Source organism: Hyperoodon ampullatus (genome assembly GCF_949752795.1).
Source record: "Hyperoodon ampullatus genome assembly, chromosome: 20".
Taxonomy (NCBI): Eukaryota; Metazoa; Chordata; class Mammalia; order Artiodactyla; family Ziphiidae; genus Hyperoodon; species Hyperoodon ampullatus.
In genome coordinates, this window is record NC_136933.1 from 7738540 (window position 1) to 7744691 (window position 6152).

Here is a 6152-nt window from a genome sequence, read left to right on the forward strand (position 1 = left end):
CCGATGCAGGGGACACAGGTTCGTGCCCCGGTCCGGGAAGATCCCACATGCCAGGGAGTGGCTGGGCCCGTGAGCCATGGCCGCTGAGCCTGCGCGTCCAGAGCCTGTGCTCTGCAACGGGAGAGGCCACGACAGTGAGAGGCCTGCGTACCGCAAAAAAAACAAAAAACAAAAAACATCTGTTAATAGGATCTGTGCTTTGAATTTTTTTCTGATGATGGGAATGGATGCAATGAGCCTTTACTCCTCCCAGCCCCCAGACATAGCTCCTTCATCCAATGGAAGCACAGTGAGTAGGTCAGGGCCAGGTATAAGATTGCTGCCAGGATCAATCTCCTTATGGGCCTTGAATATGCAGCCTTGACTCATAATCAGCCAGAGGGGTACTAGGCTCTGCCTTTCACTCAGCAGATTCCTAGCCAGATGTGGGTGCTCTGGTGTCCTTTACTCCTATTCCTGTCAGAACGGGGGAGGACAGGGGAATAGGTGTCTCTTTGCTGCTTCCAGTTACCAATCCCTCTTCACTGGGAGGAGAGTTGCCCTTTACAGTCTTCATCTCATGTGCTGTTGAGTTTTTCCCTTGAAAATGGTTCCCTTTGTTTTTTTCCATGGGAAATGTCAACAAAGCTTCTCAGAGTAAGACTTGTGGTGTGTGTGTGTGTGTGTGTGTGTGTGTGTGTGTGTGTTTGAGCAGGATGGTGAACAGTGGGTAAAATGTGGAATGGAACAGAAAAAGGCCCACCATTGATTGGGTGGCCTCTTGATGGCAACTGCTTTACCAGGTGTCACACCATTCAATTCTCAAGACAATCCTGAGGGTAGGAAGGATCCTCCATGTCTTGAAAACGCATAAGCTGGTACACGTGTAGGTGGACGGCCTGTACGTGGCAGAGTCAAATGCAGTTCCTACCCTTGACCTCAATGAACTTTTCCACACAAACGAATCACACTGTTTATGTCTGTAAAGCATCGTGGGAAAGTAGAAATTCTATAAATATTTGGCTAATCTGATTACAGAACCAGCCATTGTGGAAATATAAGCAAAAGAATTATTTCTGGAGACCTGTGTTATTTAGGTTTTTTTCTCTGCCCAGAGTTACCTTCTGCCTTTTTGGTCTTCCTCGCCTTCTGACATACTAAACAACGACAATGACAGCAACAACTACATGGCTGGCTCTGGAGGGATAAAGGACATTGACTCCCAAACTAATGAAGCTGGTAAAAGTTGTCATTTGAACCAATGCAAGGGTTTTTAATTTGTTTCCTTGTTTTTCTAATAAATCTGTTCTTTCAATAACAGTGCACATTTTTACATTAACATTCCAGACTGCTTTTATCCTTTAAAATCTTATTTATATTAGAATTAATTTCACGACACAAAAACTTGAATTAAGCATTTACCTTTCCAGACAAAGAGACTTTCTCTGTGCAGATGCTGTCTGCTAATATGTATGAAGGCCAACCCATGTAAAAAGGGAAGTTTTAAAAAAAGTATTTTCATTTCAGTTAAAAATGAGCAACCAACCAAGAGTCCAGCATTTGAGTGTATTGCCTTCTTATCATTTCCCTATAATTAAAAATATGTAATATAATTGTGATATGATTGTAATGAAACTGTATTTTATGTCATACATACAAATGAGTCTGTGTTTGTGTAGGGGTTTAACTGCGTGCTGGTGCATTCGTACACACACACACACACACACACACACACACACAGATCCAGCCCTGTTCCTCTCCTCCAACCACCTGATAACAACTCTTCCCTCTTTTCTTCTCCATGTTGGGAGATGGAGAAACACGGTCCCTCTCCCTGGGATTCTGATGTCCCAGTTGGACGATGGGAAACAGTGCCTGGCACTTTCACAGGGCGTTGCTGCCCAAGATTTTCCCTTTGCAGGGAGAGGAACTCTGGCTCCACCTTGTCTCCATCTCCTTAGATTGTGACCAAGTAGCCCCTAAAGACTGCAATTCTTTCTTTCGGTGTCATAAAGTACTTCAGCGGACAATTTCATCTTTTTCAGTTTGCTGGCCTCACCTGCTCACTTTCAGGATTTCAGAACATATCTCTTTGGGTCATACAGTAAGTGTGAGGAGGAATAACCAACACCACCTCTTTTTTTTTTTTTATAAAACAGATTTATTGAGGTATAATTTACCTACCATAAAGTTCACGGATTTTAAGTGTACAGTTTGATGAGTTCAGTAAATTTATACAGTTGTGCAACCATCACTACAATCCAGTTTTAGAACATTTGCATCACCCCAAATTCTCCCGGTGCCCATTTAGAGCCAACTCCCTGGCTTAGTCTCAGGCAACCACTGATCTACTTTCTGTTTCTAGAGATTTGCCCTCTTTAGAAATATCTTACAAATGGGATCATATAATATTTACTCTTTTATGTTGGCTTCTTTAACATATTTTTCGAGATTCATCAATATTGTTGCAGATAACAGTAGTTTGTTCCTTTTTTTTTTTTTTTTTTTTTGGCGTTACGCGGGCCTCTCACTGTTGCGGCCTCTCCCGTTGCGGAGCACAGGCTCCGGACGCGCAGGCCCAGCGGCCATGGCTCACGGGCCCAGCCGCTCCGCGGCACGCGGGATCTTCCCGGACTGGGGCACGAACCCGTGTTCCCTGCATTGGCAGGCGGACTCTCAACCACTGCGCCACCAGGGAAGCCCAGTTTGTTCCTTTTTATTGCTGAATAGGATTTTACTATTGGCCATACTGCATTTTGTTTAGCCATTCGTCTATTGATGAACAGTTGGGTCATTTCCACCTTTTAGCTATAGTGAATAATGCTGCTGTGAACATGGGTATAGAAATATCTCTTTGGGTCCCTGCTTTCACTTCCTTATTATTATTTTTTTTAAATAAGAAGAAAAATTTTATTTCAAACAGGTTCAGTGGTATGTGTGCTACAGCAAAGGCTGGTTGTAGCAGTTTCCTTTCAAACCTTCACTGATGTATAAGTTAGATATTATTTGGGAATGATTAATTTCTGGTAAAATATAGATTCAATCCAACATTATGCCAATTTTTACTTTTATTGTAGACCTTATTTTAGTACTAGAGGTTAAATTTTCATCACCAAAAAATGATAATAATCTTACAGCTACTCCTAAGGTAATGAGCTGTCCTCACTGTTGCTTTAAAAATATACCCCTAGGTTGTTAAGAGGAATTCCGACTTCATCCAAATCTGTTATTTAATTCTTCAGTCATCATCTACTGTTGGCTTGATTGTCACTCCTCTTCTTATTTGACTCCAACAAATTAAACGCCAGTGTTTCTCAACTCTTCGGCTAAGGGCAAATTTTTCTCCTACTTCTGTGATTTTGCCCAAATCAGCCTTGACTGCACTAACTCTTCCTCCTGTCGACAAGGATCCCGTGTCCACCATAAGCACTTCATTCTTAGACAGCTTTTGCACTTTTGCTGCCTTCTTGTCTCCTTCAGCGCGTACACCTAGAAGCCGTCTAAGCAGGAAATAGGAAATTTCCAGTTCTGTGAAGATCTCAGGTAAAGCTCCAACTGCACCAAGTACCTGCCCCACCATTCTGTCAGCCTGGCACAAAGTGGGGTTAATTTTTGTTCCAACTCCAATAAGCCCTCCTGGAATAGCATACTGAAGATCATTATGCTCTGCAAAAAGCAATACAATTTTGGAAAAGGTGGGTTTTCACATGAGTTTTCCTTCACTATTTTTGGAACAATACAAGGTCTGACTTCTATCTCCTGGCCCACCTTTAATACTCCTTTTAGAATACTACCACCATCTACCTCCCCATTAAGGTCATCAACTTCACAGCTAGGTTTGTTGACATCAAAGGATCTAATAGCAATAAGTCGGGGTTCTGAAGTAAAGTCTCTTGGGGGTACTGGAATTTTCTTTACTATGTACTCATAGACAACTTCAATATTGTATTTTAGCTGAGCAGAAATTAGAATAATAGGAGCTCCTTCTGCTACTGTACCTTGTACAAATGCAAGGATCTGTTCATACTGTTCTTTAGCCTGGTTTTCTTTTACCAAATCAATTTTATTTTGTAGAATCAAAATATGCTTCAGTTTCATGATTTCTATAGCAGTCAGGTGTTCAGAAGCAGTGGTTGAGGACAAGACTCTTTTCCAGCTATTAATAGAAGAGCTGTATCCATCACTGTGGCACCGTTCAGCCTAGTAGCCATCAAACTATCGTGGCCAGGACAGTCAACAAAGGAAACATGTCTGACTAATTTGAAGTTCCCTTTGGTCCCTGGAATGTCTGTAGGAAGCTCATCGGGTGTACTACTTCCATAGGATCTATAACATTCTGGCCAAGGACAACTTGGGTCATAAAGTTTATAAATCTTAGCATTAGCATAGCCAAGTTTGATTGTAATATTACTTTCTAGTTCATTTTTGAACCTGACAGAGTGAACTCCAGAAATAGCTTTTACAACTGTAGATTTCCCGTGAGCTACATGACCAATTGTACCTATATTAATTGTGGCCTGTCTGCTTATAACTTCATGTGAAAGTGGCGTCAACTTGGTAACATCCAAAGTGGAGAGATGTTGCCGAGAAAGGCACGGCTGCACTAACATCACACCAGCCTCGCCCCACCGCCATCTTGCCTAGAGAGCTCACTTCTTTTGAGTATATTACTAGAAGTGGAATTACTAGATCACATGGTAATTGTATTTAATTTTTTGAGGAATGCCATACCATTTTTTAATAGCAGTTGTACCATTTTACATTCCCACCAGCAATGCACAAAGGTTCCAATTTCTCCATGTTCTTGCCAACACTTTTTTTTTCTTTTTTAAGATTTATTTTATACAGGCCATCCTAATGGGTATGAAGTGGTATCTCATTGTGGTTTTGATTTGCATTTCTCTAATGATTAGTGATATTGAGCATCTTTTCAAATGCTTATTGGCCATTTGTATATCTTCTTTGGAGAAATGTCTATTCAAGTCCTTTGCCAAATTTTTAATTGGGGTGTTTGTGTTTTTGTTGTTGAGTTGTAGGAATTCTTCATATATTCTGAATATCAATCCTTTATCAGATATATGATTTCCAAATATTTTCCCCTATTCCATGGGTTTTCTTTTCACTCTATTGATAGTGTTCTTTGATGCACAAAAATTTAAAATTTTGATGAAGTCCAACTTATCTATTTTTTCTTTTGTTGCCTGTGTTTTTGACGTCATAGACAAGAACTCACTGCCAAATCCAGTGTCATGCATATTTCTCCCTATGTTTTCTTCTAAGAATTCTATAGTTTTAGTTCTTTCATTTAGGTCTTTCATCTATTTGAGTTAATTTTGGTATATTGTGTAAGGTAAAGAACTTCATTCTTTTGCATGTGGCTGTTTTCCCAGCAACATTTGCTGAAGGCTGTTGAATGGTCTTGGCCTCTTTTTCAAAAGTCATTTGCGCACATGCTAGGGTTTATTTCTGGGCTCTCTGTTCTATTCTGTTGGTCTATATGTCTGTTTTTATGCCAGTGCCACACTGTTTTGATTATCGTAGCTTTGTAGTATGTGTTGAAATCAGGATGTGTGAGACCTTCTCCAACTTTGTTAGTCTTTTACAAGATTGTTTTGGCTTTTCAGGGTCCTCTAAGATTCTATAGGAATATAGGATAATTTTTTCTATTTCTGCAAAAACATTGTTGGGATTTTAATAGATTGCCCTGAATCTGTAGATGGCTTTGAGTAGTACTGACATCTTACCAATATTAGGTCTTCTAATCCATGAACAGGAACATCTTTCCATTTCTGTGTCTTCTTTAATTTCTTTTAGCAATGTTTTGTAGCTTTTAGTATACAAGTCTTTTGCCTCCTTGGTTAAGTTTATTCCTAAGTATTTCATTCTTTTCAAGGTTATTGTAAATGAAAATGTTTTCTTTATTTCTTTTTCAGTTTGTTCATTGTTAGTGTATGGTAATGCAACTGATTTTTGTATTCCCTTCATAACTTTTAAGACATTGATCCACCATCATTTGACATCTAGGATTTCTTTTGAGAAGTTTGATCCATTCTGATTCCCATTTCTTTATATGCACCTGTTCCCTCCACCTCTACCTTGACCCATGGACTTTTTATGGATTATCTCTTTATCTTATTGTTTGAAATTTCACAATGATCTTCCTAGATGTGGAT

General features: G+C 39.8%; 1 pseudogene across 1 annotated transcript; it reads right to left on the reverse strand.

The window, feature by feature from the left end:
* Positions 1-3217: 3217 nt before the first annotated feature.
* On the reverse strand, positions 3218-4077 carry LOC307068797 (eukaryotic translation initiation factor 2 subunit 3-like; annotated as a pseudogene). Its single transcript has one exon. The product of its transcript is annotated as a eukaryotic translation initiation factor 2 subunit 3-like (transcript).
* Positions 4078-6152: the final 2075 nt, after the last annotated feature.